The 15096-nt window shown below is 32.3% G+C and overlaps 1 pseudogene; it reads right to left on the bottom strand.

The window, feature by feature from the left end:
* The window catches only part of LOC115966577, a 34513-nt pseudogene extending 21137 nt beyond the window's left edge, over positions 1-13376 (bottom strand).
* Positions 13377-15096: the final 1720 nt, after the last annotated feature.

Here is a 15096-nt window from a genome sequence, read left to right as displayed (position 1 = left end):
CTTCTTAATTCATGAGAAAATATTATCAGAGCTAAAGGTGTGCCTACTATCAGCAAGACTTCAAGGAGGTCTTTATTCAAAGGTTGTAATGTAGGCCGGGTTTAGGTTATTGAAAGGCAAGATATAAAAGGCTCAAAACCCTGATGATATTTCCCCCAAATATGCAATACTTTAAATTCAAGCTTTGGAAGAGTTTTCTACATCTTCTATCATTGAGTCTTGTGCTAAAATCCTTGTCATATTAATCATCTTCTCATTGGCCTTCATTGGTTCCTTTTATTTTGTCTTGATTTTTTTTAGCTTGACAAGTTCATCTTTTTAGTCTTCTTAGTACCCTATCTTGGGGTCAAATCACTCACTCTCATTTATGTTTTCCTTTTTTTTTTTTTTTAACCCTAATTTTTGCCTATCCCCTTTTCGGGTTTTCAGCCTAGCAGGCCCTTTTTTTTTCTTGGCCCTAATTTTTGCCTAGACTGCTGCCCTTTCAGGTTTTCAGCCTAACAGTGGTTTTTTTTTTTTTTTTTTTTTTTTTTTTTTTTTTTTTTTTTTTTCACTCAACTACATTTTCTGTTTCTTTTAGTTTGAGAGACTTTTGAAAGCCCAAAAATGTGTGAAAACACAAGAGCTATTTAGAAACCCAAATTAAAGTTACGGCTCAATTGATTTTACTCTAACTTAAACTATATACGGAATAGAGTAAATGCGAGCAGATAAACAAAAAAACTACTCTAACCCATACTCATTATAACACAACAGTAAAATAAAAGGTAAAAGAGTAGGGAAGAAGAATGCAAACACAAGATAACACACCGATGTGTTATTGAAGAGGAAACCGAAGAACTCGGCGAAAAACCTCTTCGCCACCCTCCAAGCGGTGATTGATCAACTACACAATTAGTTGGGATACACGAATAGTAAAAGGCCCTCCAAGCCTAGTCTACCCAATGCACCTAAGCCCTCCAAGCTCCTACTCCAATAAGGCTTCTCGGAACCGTGTCTTGTCTAGCTCTCCGGATCCTGCAATACGCCCGATTGCATCCGCCAAAGCTTGGCTTCTTCTAATACTTCCCAACAGCACCAAAACCTCACTTGACACTCAAAAAGGGTGTGGTAAGTGTTTGGGTTATCAACCTCTCAATGGTATAGAAATGGAGAGGTAGGAGTTGAGGAAAATCTACAAGTAATTGTGTAGAGAATTTTGAGTATAACAATCTCTAACTCTCAAGGTTTGTGGCTAGGGTTTTCTCTTAGAAGTACTCCTCAACATATGTGGGTAATGGGGGTATATATAGTGTGGGTAAGGATAGAGTGTATCAGAAATGACAATCTGGCAAAACAGAATGTTTCGCGAGTGTCTCATGGGAAGGCCTTACCCGTGAGACACTCGCGAAAGCCAGCTGTCTCCATCCTATCCTGACTCTTCACATTCCAATTATGTGTAGGGCACATGCATCACTTCGCGAGAAGCTTACTCACGAGATACCCGCAAAAACGGCTTCAATCTTCAATTAGCCTTGAGTCTTCACACTCTCTTTCTCTCACATACAAGCCTTACAAATAAAACCCACATGAAATACAGGGTACATAAGATTGAACAAAATTACAATCAAATTTGGCACAGAATTAAAGCCAACAAAAACATAGTTGTAAATTACAACTTTACAACTTTCATCTTTCTTGGATGAATTTGCATTTCTCTTTGATGTCCTCTAATCTTTTCTAATGCACCTTTATTTTTCTTGACTTGACTAAACACATTTTTTTTTTTTTAATGAAATGTATCTCACTTTTCCTTTTCCTCATCTTTCCCAATTTGTTTGAATTCCTTCACTTGATGAATCTTGATTCTTTTGCTCATCCCTCTCAACTTGAATGATCTTTCAAGGAATCTCATGTCTCTTGTGCTTTTGATAAATCAGTATTCCCTCACAACTTGATGAAAATTCTTGCATTCACTTCTTTTTCTTTCTTTTATTTTTTTTATTGAAGTCTTTTCTAGCTTGATGACTTTCTCTTTTTTCTTACAGTTTGATGCTTTCTCAAAATCTATCTCTCCTTGATGGATTTTCTTCTTTGCTAGCTCAATGAACTAAACTATCCCTTTTCTTTGATGAACTCTTCATCGTTTTCTTCTTTTGAACTTATCCCTTGCCTTCATTAAGGACCTTACCAAGCGGTGCTGAAATCATAAGTTTAATACTTCCTCAACTTGAGATTTAAGCATGCATACCTAATTTTCCCACCCAAGGTTTAAGTTTTTAGTGGGTTCATTGAAAAATAGGCTAACTGTTTAAAAGCTCAAGTTGGCTAGCAATGGATAATTATTATAATGGGTGTCAAGGAATAATGTGGGTTACCAAAAATGGCCTTTTATCCCTAGTGATGCCTTCTTGTTAGCACAGTGACTTAAAGTCTTTTAATAAATTACTCTTGGAATAAAAGAACAAATGCTACAATGATGTGACAAATTTTTTGAGATATGAATTGAGAGTATATGGCTTGAGGATTTTGAATGAATTGATAGATTTTTTTGATTGCCGTTTAGGACATTTTCTTCTTATATTCTAAATATTTAATAAAAGTCCTTACATGGATTGAATGAAGTTAAATCATGAGCAATTAATCATCATGATTTGGAAAAAAAAAATTGTCAAATGAATCTTTTGTATTCACTTGAAAAGAAGGCTTTTAAAAAAAAAAAAAATGGAGTCTTTGAAAGGAAGGCTTTGGAAAAATCTTGGAGTCGTTGAAAGAACAAAAATAGTTTTTAGATAAAAAAAGGTTACTAGGGAGGCCCAAGGCCCCTAGTCCAAAGATTTTTTTAAAGGTTTTTTTTTTTTTTTGCAAAATTTTTTTCCAAGATTTTTTTTTTTTTTTCTTGCAAAAATTTTTTGAAAACTTTTTTGAAAATATATATATATATATATATATATTTCGTACATATGACAACATGACAAACATAATGCATCAAACACAACATGAGTTTTATTGAGCCAAAGACCAACTAGAAAGCAAATCCTAAGTAAACAAAAAGATCAAAGACCCAATCTAAAACTTGCAAAATGAAATTCAAGTAAAGTCTAGATGACTGGCCGATGATGGTGGAGTAGTGACTTGTTGCTTGATGAGATCTTGAATGCCATGCCTTAAGTTATAACACTTATCAGTTTTGCGGCCCTCCCTTGATGATATTTGCAATGAGCATTAGGGTTGTAGCTTCTAGGCATGGGATGTGGTATTGGCTTGGGATCCAATGGCTTCAGTAATCCCTTAGCTTGTAATTTTTCCAAAACTTCACTCAAAGTCATGTGTAAATCTAAAAAATACCTACGGTGCTGAAAATTGTTAGTTGATGACTTGATTGCACTGTTACTAATGAGATAAGGCACTACCTCCTTGGGGATTTAGTCCATTGACATATTCTTGTTGATTGGGGAGGACAGTTGGAAAGACAACTCATTGAAATCCCTAGCTCTTTTCTTTAGGAATTGAAAGTGTGGTATCTCTTCGGGTTCTAGTGAATCATCCTTGCACAAGGTAGAAAGAGTAGCTTGATTGGCTAGATTGACTTGCAATGCAGAATGGGCTATCCAGGAGATTTGGGCTAGCTCTTCATTTGTCTTCTTTTGATCTTCCAAAATTGAGTTGAGAACATCTTCAATACTCTCTTGACTCATTGGACTTGAATCTTCCTTGAGCTTGATGGGCTTGACTTTTGATGAACTTTTAATCCAAAGGGTTGAAATCTTGATGGACTTGGGCTTTGGCAACATTGGGCTTAAACTCCATGAAGACGTGTCATATTTGTCCCCAAAAAACAAAATCATATTCACACAACATTCATACAATTATGGTGGGCCCAAGTATTGAACTTGGGCTCACCATGGTTCAAACAATACTAAAAGCTTTCGAGCCTTGTCTTAGTCACTACTTATATCAAACACCTGATGTATTTCTATAACATCACCATAGATGGACTGAACATTGCAGCAACTGTGCGCTCACAAAAACAGAAGCACAACCCAGTTGACACAGTTTTGGTATCTGCATTCACAAGGGATGTCAAGAATATGACCTTCTTTAATCTATACCTGATTATCTTCTTGAGTTTTTGTGTAGGGAGCAAAGAGCCTAACGGAGATATATTGGATTAGAGGGTATGCTAGAACGAGTGTTGCAGCGAAGTTGTGGGCTTTAAGAGACGGTATAAACCTCTGTCTCTCACTGACTCTGCCGGCTGTAGAGATTGAGTTGGATGCTAAGCTGGTGGTTGATCTGCTGAGTAAATCTGAAGAATCGTCTAATGCCATTGATTATATTATTTTGGCTGATTGTAAGGAGGGTCTCAGCCGTATTTCTCTGGTTAAAATTCAACACTGTTACAGAAAAGCCAACAAGTGCGCCGACACTCTTGCTAGAAGAGTAGTTCTCCTCTCTCAAGATTTTGTTGCTCAACTTAGATGTTACTGGTGTTTTGTATAACCATTCTGTTAGCTCCTCTTGGCCTAGTTAGTTTTTGTTAATGAAAAGCCTTTTCTATCCAAAAAAAAATAGAGCTTATTACTTGTTCTTGTAGATGGCCACTTGAACTTTGGGGTTTTAACTTTTAAGGAGACATTTTCAATTTTAGGGGGGAGCTAGTTAAGAAATTTTTATGCCATATCTTTTTTATAATATACAATATCATATGAAAGTGAAACAAAAAAAATATTCAAAAGGTGTTCCCCCTGGCCTATACATAATTTCATCACTGTGATAATTACGTGGGGAGATTTGATGGAGGGATATATAGTGAAGTGGAGCCAATTTGAAAAAGGCCAAGTTGTTAAGAGTAAGTGGGATTAGACTGATTCATTAAGAGACACAGTCTTAAATTAATACCACTAGGATTGGAGTTAATTTTTTCTTTAAAAATATTGATTACACTTCCGGACCGGTACTGAGTTAGTTACAAAAGGTCTCTATTTGATTGGCCAAAGCCTAACAAATAACTCTTAACTGATAAGCTAATGTGCTTATAGCTAACAACTCTAACAATTAGCTAAGAGCATTAGCATTAGGTTTGTAAAAAAAAAAGCATTAGCATTAGAGCAATTTAATCTTAAATTTCTAGAGCCTAACCATTTTTTTTATTATAAAATAATAGAAAATGTCACATTGACAAAATCCCATTAATAACCTATTCATAATTTACATATCAAATTGAAAGATATATTATCACATTCGGTTTTTTTTTTTTATTATTATTTTTTTTTTATATAAAATAATAGAAAAAGTTTCACATTGACACAATCCTATTAATATTTAATATCCTATATTCATTATTTTACATTATCAAATTATCAAATCTTCTAAAAAAAAATTGGCGTCGGCAAAAATAAGATCACTGCCAGAGGGAAAGCTCAAGGAATTTTTTTTATAAAATGTGCACAGGTTGTCTTTACAAAATTAAGAAAATGGGAATCGACCCAATTTATCTTCTGCTATTGTTGTGTCGCGAGTTATGTTTTCAATAGAAATAGTGATAATTTTATATATAAAGATATGTCGCGAAGATTGAGGTTTGATCAAAAAATTCTGGTGCCACACCTTAGTGTACAATTTTGCTCACAAATTGCCCATGTGGTGAGTTGTAGTTAATGGAGAGGTGTTGGTGGATTCATATAAGAACATCCTTCTTGACGGTCTCGGTTTGACTTGGAAGTGTTGAGCTTTCAAAATGTTACATGCACGTCTTATGCTAACTTTGACAAATGGCCAACCATTGAGTTCCCTCATGGCGGTGATGGAGAATTGGAAAGTGTGAATGCGTCTGAGCCTGCAAAGGTACTGTGAAGCTGCGTATCATTGGGAAGAAAAGAGTAATTCTAGGTGACTAGGACCACAACTTTTAGGGTACATTTTTCACAATTATTTTATGTGTGAGTATAAGTAAATGATTGGTACTTATTACTTTCAACTTTATATTGACTCACTACTTTATTTTTTCACCATTCCTATTTTGTTAAGTCAAAATTGTAGTCTTATATTTTCTTAAAAGAAAAATATACTACCTGATATTCATTGACCTCAATGCAGGAGAGGGTGATGTAGGTGTATCATTCGGGGGAGAAAGTATTTCCTAAGCCGGTCTCACGAGACCCATGTGCTTCCCATACGCCTATTCAAATAATTCCTTGTATTTTAGGGTCAGTGGTCTGTACTTCTGTTGTTATTATTTGAGGTTTGAACCTGTTTTGTGTTGTGGAGTGCTAGTGACCCCTGTGAAATTGAGGTGAGCACGTATTTGTGTAAACAATGATTATTTGGATGTAAGATTGTATGTGACTGTGGAAGTTATTGTGCATGTGTTGTAGTGTGAGTGTATAATTGAGAACGATTTTCATGATAATGTTTTGTATATAGAGAATGAAATGCAAATACAGATATTGATATTGTATTGGTTGGATTTGATATTGAGAAATTTTTGTTTGTTTGAGTCCCTAGAAAATGTTTAAGAGAACGAAAAAAAAAAGAATTATTTTATTTTTTGGTTTTAGTTCTTATTTTAAATATTTCAAAAAAAAGTTTATATTTTAATTATTTAAAAATTCTAAAGCTATTTTATTTGACGTCGAATAGTTAAATCCAAGTGTCACATTTTAATTGGATCAATTAACGTATGTCTTAAGTTTATATGGCATTTAATGGACACATCAACAGAAAACTAATAGAGAGGCTAACGATCAAAATAGTATGAAACTTCAAGGTATAAAATTCAAATTCTGAAATCAAAAACTTCCAAACTTCGGGAATGTGTTATACATTTTACTCTAACTTTTATGTATTAAACTTTTTTTCTATTATTTTGTTGGGGAAAAACATTCTTTCACATCCACTTATATCTATTATTTCACACACATATTCACAATTGTAAAAGAACATTCACATTTTAATGCATAAAAATGAATGTAAAAAAAGAGATTTTAAAATAGTAGATCTGTATGAATCAAACCCTTATTTGGGTAATGTTGTAAGACAACAAAGCAAAAAAAGGACAAAGTAGACACATGACTGAGTGCTTATTTCGTACTAAAAAATGGAATTGAACTTGAGGGAAGCAAATGAACACCGTCAAAGACTTTCAAGGATAAAAGTAATAAGGCACGAGACAATGAAAATCAACCATCTCCGTTGCTTTCGCCAGACAAATGATAATTAAAAAAATTACAAAATAAAACAATGGTTACAAACTTACAAAGCTGAACTATTATGTTTTTATTTTATTTTAAAATTATAGATAAATCTGAACTATTTGGGTTAAAGAAAAAGTATATGACAAGTATTAGAATAACATGTTATTATCAACATCATGTGCGATAATTTTAATTTGCAATCAATTTTACATATATTAAAAGTTATAATTTACAATAGGTTCCAAAAACAGAAGAAATTTCAAGGAATTAAATCAATTTATATACTCAAATAGATTCATATTCTTCTTCTTATTAAAAGAAAAGAAAAAAGAAAAACGATTCATATTCTTAGCTATCTTATATGACTATGGTCATATTATATCCCCGTGACTAAGTATCGAATTAAAATGAAACTAGTTTCGTGCTATTGTATATCTCCTATTAGCTAGGTCTAGAAACACAATAGGCTTTTAATGCCCAAAATAAAACTAGTTTCGATACTAATGTATAACCCTCATTGGCTGGGTATTAGAGTATAGTAAGATTGTCCAAAATCATATATATTAAATCATAGTTCAAACAAAAGTATATATCTCTTTCAAATATTATATACACTTGAGCCTAGTTTGTAAAATATAGAGTTTATTAATAACCAAGTAATTCAAATACATTTATGATGTTTATTCTTTACTTTAAGTCAATATAGCTAAAGCAATTGAAATAAAATTTGTAATAAAAATCAAAGGAATTGTTTAATAGCTAAAATAAGGTTGTTTATGCAAAATATAACTAGCTAGGAGAAAGGTTAGCTCTATTGGCAAGCTAGAATGATACGAATGTTTCTCTCTAAACCTTCTTCCTAAGATCCACAAGTCCCACCTAAATCGATTATATGATGACCAAAAGCATCAGTCCATTTAATTGAAAATATTACCTAGCAATTAAGTAACAAATGTAGTTTCAAGTGTGTAATTAAAAATATCTAATGCACGGTTGCTACTAGAATTGGTTTTGGCCATGAACCTACGGAAGGAAGTATACAGTTCTCACTCACAAAATGCCATGAATAATTTACACCCATGGTCCCAAACAACTATTATCAATTATGGTGTAAGGATTCCCTAACTACTAGAAGATCCGGTCTTTCAAAAGAACCCAACAATAAAAGGATCTCTACTTAGTTACATTTTTTTTTTAATTAAAAAAAAAAAAAAAAAAAAAAAAAAACCCTCTTGTAGTAATTGGATTTCATTGAAAAAGGAATTTCTTGTGTTCTTACCTCATGAAAGTTTTCCGTCGTCTTCTTCTTGAAATCCTTGAAGAGTCTCCTCCTTTGAATTATTATATGTGGGTAACAGTGTAATAGGCTTAAGTGACAAGTCTAATAACGGCTAGGTTGTTACAATCTTTTTTTTTTTTTTTTTTTTAAGAAATATATAAATAGCGGTAAACTCGAAATGGTACACCGGTATCAATCGGTATCAAAATATTTCGTTCTCCAGTCCAAACCAAAATAGCCTTTGGTACGAAATTGTCTTCAATCCATACTCGATTATCTTCTTGAGTTAATAGAGCTTATTTGTTCTTGTAGACGGCCACTTGAACGTTGGGGTTTTAAGGAGACATTTTCAATTTTAGGGGAGCTAGCTATGAAATTTTTATATTATACAATATCACTATGATAATTACATTGAGAAATTTGATGGAGGGATGCATGCTTGCCTAGTGAAGTGGAGCCAATTTGAAAAGGCTAAGTTGTTTAGAGTAAGTAGGGTTAGGCTAGCTCTTCAAGAGACACATTCTTAGAACAATACGACTAGGATTGGAGTTCATTTTTCTTCAAAAATACTAATTACACTTTCGGACATGTACTGAGTTAGTTACTAAAGGTTGCTATTTGATTGGCCAAAGCATAACAAATTACTCTAATTGATAAAGCTAAAGTGCTTACAACTAACTACTCTAACAATTAATTAAGAGCATTAGCATTAGGTTTATTTGATTGGAGTTCATTCTTAGAACAATACAACTAGGATTGGAGTTCATTTTTCTTCAAAAATACTAATTACACTTTCGGACATGTACTGAGTTAGTTACTAAAGGTTGCTATTTGATTGGCCAAAGCATAACAAATTACTCTAATTGATAAAGCTAAAGTGCTTACAACTAACTACTCTAACAATTAATTAAGAGCATTAGCATTAGGTTTATCCAAAAAAAAAAAAAAAAAGAGCATTAGCATTAGCCTCTCCAAATTAGTTTTTCAGCCAAAATATATAGCTAAAGCCTCCCATAACTCTTGTGCATTAATCTCACTATTTGGTCCTAAAAAGTTACAAATGTAGTGTCCTCAATACTATTGTTGAGACACTATTAATTGCCAAACCAATTTTCTTAAATTTTATGTTTGTTCCTCTCTCTCTCTCATCTCCCTCCATTAGACCAAAACTCTAGATCTTGCTTGTGCAGCCGTTTTTGAAATGTTTCTCACTCTTTATTTTGAGATGATTTATAGGTTGTGATCTAGTTGGTGGGTGACGGAGGGTGTGTGGGTTTAGTTGGTGGGTGATGACGGAGATGGGGTGATTTGGGTTTTTGGCAAGGTGTTGAATCTGTGAGATGATAGGTATTTGTCGGGTTGCCTTGTCAACGATGGTAGATGCAGTAAATTAATTTCTTATTAAAGATAGGCAACTGTCACAATGACGACTTATGACTTGCATTTGCAACCACATGTTAGATGTTGCAAGTTGCAATAAATAATTTAGGATAAATTACAAAGTTAGTTCTTATACTTTACACCATATGTTAATTTGATTCTTAACATTTTAATTATGTCTATTTGGTCCCTAACATTTTCAATATTGTGTCAATTTAGTCACTAGCATTATCCTCAGGATGGAAAAAAACTAATGTGTCAAACGCAATAATAAAAAATTATTTTCTATACCACATCAACAACCAACTGTACCACCACATCAGGTTATTTTTATTTTATTTTATTTTATTGGAAAAACCCAAATTAACATGTTCACAACAGGGAACACAAAAATCAAACTCAAACACAAAAAAAATAATAAAATAAAAAAACCACAATAACCAAATTATGTTTTAATCTATAATATTTTAGTTTACCCAATTAACAAAAAAGAAAAGAAATCAAGCTTAAAATTTTCCCCATAAAACAAACATGGCCTTATCAAATTAAAAGACCTAATTCTTTGTGATCCCTTTGGGTTTTTCCGCTAGTCTAATTCTTTTGCTCAATAGATAAATTGCCAAGTCCAAGTTCTTGCCTCTTTCCTTTGGCTGCTTTTTCATTTTTGAATTCTTTAGTACCCAAAGTTTGGGTTTTGTTGGAATGACCTTATCATGAAGTCCTAGGAAGGTCTCGATGTCCTATTTGTAAGTTTCGGTTATTTGTAATTTTATAATTCAAATCTGGGCTTTTGATTTGCGAAATCATGGTTGCTTATTTGTTTTCGGCTTGAATATGGATTTGTCCATATTGCATCGTTGTCAAGCGGGGTGGAGGTTTTGGGTACCTCTTGAACTTTGTGGAGGATTGGGCAGGCAATTTCTAAGGCAGGGTCAAGTTTGGTTGGAATGATGATGTTGCGGAGCTTGTTAGAGGAGAAGCTGGACTCATGGGTGGCCAGCAACGTCGTCAACAACACTGAGCCCATGGCCATGACCACCATCTTCACCATCTTGTCTTCAATAATCCCGATTGAAACTTGGATTGAATTTTCTGGGAATAAATCGAATTTTCTGACGTGGGAAGATATTCAGAATTTGATATGATTGGAGTGTCTTGTTGTGAACATGTTAATTTTGGGTTTTTTTATTTATTTATTTAAATTTAATATGATGTGGCGGTATAGTTGGCAGTTGATGTGATATGAAAAATATTTTTTTTATTATTTTGTTTGACACAGCATTGAAAATGTTTGAGACCAAATTGATACAATTGAAAGATTATGGATTAAATTGAAATATAGTGTAAAAGATAGGAACCAACTTTGTAATTTACCTAATAATTTATAAGTTTGAGTGACATTAAAATGCAGGAATGCAAATCTTTTGTACCACTTTTGTGTATCACTTTATATTCCACCAATCACAACTTATTATGTATTGATTTCACTTTCCTTATAAATTAATTGAAGTTAAAAAAATAAAAAAAATAAAAAAATAAAAAAAATAAAAAAAACCATACATATAGTAAGTTGTGATTGGTAGAACATAAAATGGTACACAAAAAATGATACAAATGATTTGTATTCAAAATGCAATTCTATTTATGTGAAAAACAAAAACAAAAAAGGAAACATCAATCACATTCACTTGATCTAACTTCTCTGGAAAAAAAAAAATCATTTCTTTTTGTCAAAATTCATTCTTTAGAATACAACACAAATTATTTCTTGCACCAAGGTTGAGGCTACATGAATATGTAACTAAATATGTAGTAAACTGAATAGAACATTAATTTAACCAAATTAAATAAGCTTTAGGAATTTATTAAAGATTTTATATGAATATTTAAAAGAGTAAAAAATACAGTTACCATCCCTGAGATTTGGATTAATTCCAATAAGGTTCAAGACTTTTCAAAACTAACTAAATTAGTTCCTAAACCCAGCTTGATCATTAAATGGTTACTAATTTTCATAATAATTGGGGATCAAGTTGGCTAAATTTGAAAAGTATTGATCTTTGCTGGTATTAGTGCAAACATCAAGAGTGTTAACTATATTTTACCATATTTAAAAATATTTTATATATCAAAGGCGACTGGGAGCGCAAGTGCAGTAAATCTAGAAAGTCTTCTTTGTTTGATTTAAACATTTCTAGCTAAAAGAACTTCAGCAATCAATTTGTCCACATTTTGGTACAAAGAACCACCAGGTGTGGTAGCATCCTCTGCCTTTGTCTTGTACTCCATTATCTTATTCTTCATTTCTATACCTTTTTCTCCGTCCATCAACTCTATGACAAGCTTCTCCACTTCATCTCTTTGAACATTATTATCTATCTCCATCCCAATTCCCCACTCAACACAACAGTATCGACAGTTCACGGATAAGGAAATTAAGCATGATGTCATTCTCATCTATGGTTTTAATAAAACTTGAAAGATCCTTAAGAAGAATATTTTTTATCCTAGGAATCCAATCTATTTCAGTTTCCAAGTATCCATTTGTTAGATAGCTGGCATCCGTAAATCACATGGGATTGACCATTCATGTGAATATCATACTCCAATTAAAATACTTAGAACTGGCATACAAATTTTCAAATTAAAAAAAAAAAAAATTATAATTTGATAGACATAGGCTGTAATTGGCATAGAGAAAATGTTATTGTTGATCTCCCATCCCATGTACATCTCTTTAGTATGTTTGAACTTTTTTTTTTGAAATCTTAGTATGTTGATTTTAAATTAAACCTAACATGTACAGTAATTAAATGAGAGATTAATAATGTAGACGAGAGAGGGATGTGTACACATTAAATAACAATGTCTATGCTAAGTATATATGATGATGCAAATTTAGGAGGTTATCCCTATTTAAATCTTTCAATTTCCTTTTATTTTTATTCATACGTAAGATACGTGTTATTAAAAAATAAAAAATAAATAAATCAATAATCATCCAAATCCATATAAACACATAAAATAAGGCTTAAAAGATACGTGTTATACCTATAAAAGCTTAAAAGAATTTTAAAAATTAAAATGGTAGTGGATATTTCCCATAAATTATACCTTTGAGGGGTATCAAACCTCGTTTAACTAGATGACGGTAATGCATGTAGCTCAAGAAGCCACAAGCGCTAGGTGTCCAGAAAAGAACACATGGAATTCTGAACTTGTCAGCAGGACATACAACCATCTGCGATAATAGTGGTAACAGGAGGCACATTTGAAGACGAAGTGTCGTTGAGTTTGGTAATGAGGTTGCAAAGTGGGACTAGGCAAGTTTTTGGGAGGGATTTAGCAAGAGAGGGAATGTGTTGGCTGACATCTGCGTCTGAATGTGGGAGTCCATCGGGAATAGTTTCAAAGTTAAAGCCAGAGAAGCCATCAAAGGAGTTGGGACCTGTAGACCTGAGTAGGCGTTTGTGGTTGTACTCTATGTTAACAAAACTTACATGAAAAATATGAGGTTTAACATCCGCGCTAATGGAAACCATCTCTCTTTTTCTCTCTGTATCTAAAATACACACTGAGGATGGGACAGTTTTTGGAGAAATTTGGGTAAGTCCAGGCCTTTATATAGGACAAACTGCCGAACACAACAAAGCTTTTACTCTCTTTTTTATTGTCATAAAGAGATAATATTAAGTCAATAACCTGCCCTATACGTAAACTCAGAACGGGAAAGAAAGAGATAATTGTTATAAAAAAATTTTTAAAAAAAAAGGAGAGAAAGAAAGAAATAATGTATTATCATATAATTATTTTTTATATAAAATAAAAGAAAATGTCACGTTGACAAAATCCCATTAATAACCTATTCATAATTTACCTATCAATTGAAAAAATATATTATCACATTCGATTTTTTTATATAAAATAATAGAAAGTTTCACATTTAGACAAGTTCTATTACAATAATATTTAATATCATATATTCATTATTTTACATTATCAAATCTTAAAAAAAAAAAAAAAAATTGGCGTCGGCAAAAATACGATCTCTACCAGAGGGAAAGCTTAGGGAAATTTTTTATAAAAAGTGCACAAGTTGTCTTTACGAAATTAAGAAAATGGGAATCGACCCCAATTTATATTTAGCTGTTGTGGCGTCGTGAGTTACATTTTTGATAGACATAGTGATAATTTCTATATATAAAAAGCGCTAATGCGCAAACATGAGGAATCTGGGCAAATGCCCTTTTCATATAAATTATACAGCCTTCCGTCCTCTTTTCCAAATTAATTAGGAAAATATCCTCATTTTGTAACTTGATTTGTAAAAAATCGAGTATGGAGCGATCAAACTTAAAAAATAAAAATAAATAAAAAATTGCATGAAACTCAAGTTCCATAAAAAACACCACTATAGGCCTCCATGAGATGCCGCTACAGGTAAAACTTAAAAAAAAACAAAAACAAAAACAAAACAAAAAAAAAAAACAAAAAAATTGAATGGAACTCGAGTTCCATAAAAAACGCCACTACAAATATTTAAAACGTAACTATAGAGCTCCCTCATGAAGCAATCAGACTTAAGAAAAAAATTTGTATGTTAAAATGCCACTATAGGGCTTTAAAACGCCACTATAGGGCTCCATATGGATCGATCATACTTAAGAAAAAAACTTGTATGTTTTAAAACGCTACTATAGGGTTTTAAAAAATTGCATGGAGCTCGAGTTCATGGAGCTCAAGTTCCAACAAATTTTTTTTTTTTTTTTAATTTTCAGTTTGTTATAACTCGATTGTCCAAAAATTGAGTTTTAAGTTGAAACTCGATTTTTAGAAAATCGAGTTACAAAAGAGAAGCATTTCCCTAATTAGTTTGGGAAAGGAGGCGACTGTATAATTTGCGCGTAAAGGGCATTTGCATATTTTGCTCGCGCAAACACTACCACTTTGGTTTGTTCAATGGCTAGCTATAGCTTTTTTTTCTTTTTTTTTTTAATAAATATTTATATGAACTGATATATATATATATATATATATTGTTATATTGACATAACCAATTTCACAATATTTTCATAATTATTGAGGTGTCAGTTTTTTATAAGTCGAAATAAAATAATAAAATATGAAACTGTAACCAACTACAATTAAAAATAAATGTTTTGTGAAAATGTTGTGACACTTGTTGGGTAAATGTGTAAAAGTTACAGTACTTTTGGTTTGTTCAATATGTACTACTCATTTTACTTTTTAGTCATCAATTTG

The sequence above is a fragment of the Quercus lobata genome, chromosome 11 (genome assembly GCF_001633185.2).
Source record: "Quercus lobata isolate SW786 chromosome 11, ValleyOak3.0 Primary Assembly, whole genome shotgun sequence".
NCBI lineage: Eukaryota > Viridiplantae > Streptophyta > Magnoliopsida > Fagales > Fagaceae > Quercus > Quercus lobata.
Note: the sequence above shows the minus strand (reverse complement) of the source record. Positions and strands in the feature narration are given on the sequence as shown.